We start from the raw sequence: 1354 nt of genomic DNA on the forward strand, positions 1-1354 counted from the left end.
ACCCTGAGATCATGACCTCAGCTGAAGGTAGAGGCTTAACCCACTGAGCCACCAAGGCGCCTCTGGATATCAGATTTTAGATAATGGTGGGACATTTAATTAGTAATGCCCAGGACTGAAAATAAGAATGAAGAAAGAGGTCTAGGCTAGTGACAGTTATTTTGAGTCCTTAGATACAGGTAATATTTAAAATCTTGGGTGTGATACGTTTCAGGGATATATCTTTTGATATATCTCAAATCCAAGATTGAAACTATAGTGGAAGAAATATTTAAAGAGCTGAGTGAGAAACTGTAGAGAAGCCAAAAAAGGTTTCAAGAAGTTAATGATGAACAGCACAATGTTCGATCCCACTGGAAGGTTTCTTGCGAGGGTGAGATTAGTCCCCGCTAATGAATCATTAAAGACCCTGAAATTGGGCAGGAGTTTGCACTGTCCACTTCTGGAAACTTCCAAGAAAAGAATGAAGCTCCTATTTTTTTGTTGTTGTTAATAGCCTACATATGAGAATAGCAAGTTGAAAAATACAGTTAACACATGAACAACGTGGGGAATAGGGCACAACTGAAAATCTGCAAATAACTTTCAACTCCCCCCAAACTTAACTACTAACGGCCTACTGTTGACCAAAAGCCTTACTAATAACATAAGCAACTAACACATATTTTGTATACGTATTATATACTGTATTCTTACAATAAAGTAAGCTACAGAAAATAATATATTAAGAAAATCACAAAGAAGGGTGCCTGGGTGGCTCAGTGGGTTAAGCCGCTGCCTTCGGCTCAGGTCATGATCTCAGGGTCCTGGGATCGAGTCCCGCATCGGGCTCTCTGCTCAGCAGGGAGCCTGCTTCCCACCCCCCCAACCCCCACCCTCTCTGCCTGCCTCTCTGCCTACTTGTGATCTCTCTCTGTCAAGTAAATAAATAAAATCTTAAAAAAAAAAAAAAGAAAATCACAAAGAAAAGAAAATACACTTACAATCCTGTACTGTAAAAAAATCCATGTAGAAGTGGATTGTGTTTAACCCTGTGTTATTTAAGGGTCAACTGTACTCATGACCATAACCTCAATTATTCCTCATAAAAGCCCTCTGAGGTAAGCATGATTGTACTAATAAGAAAAAAGAAGTTTAACGAAGTGTGTAGGCTGCTTAGAAGTTATTAGATGGTAAATCAGGGCCCAGGCCTGGATTGTTCTTTGTTCCTTCCTCTGATGCTAACACTTAAACTTGATTACTATAGTGGAGTTTTTAGGTGAATCAACATTAAAACTATGAGTTAAGTTAAAACTTAACTATGTTAAGTTTTCTTCTAGAGGTTTTAGGCTGAAGTGATATTATTAAAATCATA

Source organism: Mustela erminea, chromosome 12 (genome assembly GCF_009829155.1).
Source record: "Mustela erminea isolate mMusErm1 chromosome 12, mMusErm1.Pri, whole genome shotgun sequence".
NCBI classification, from domain to species: domain Eukaryota; kingdom Metazoa; phylum Chordata; class Mammalia; order Carnivora; family Mustelidae; genus Mustela; species Mustela erminea.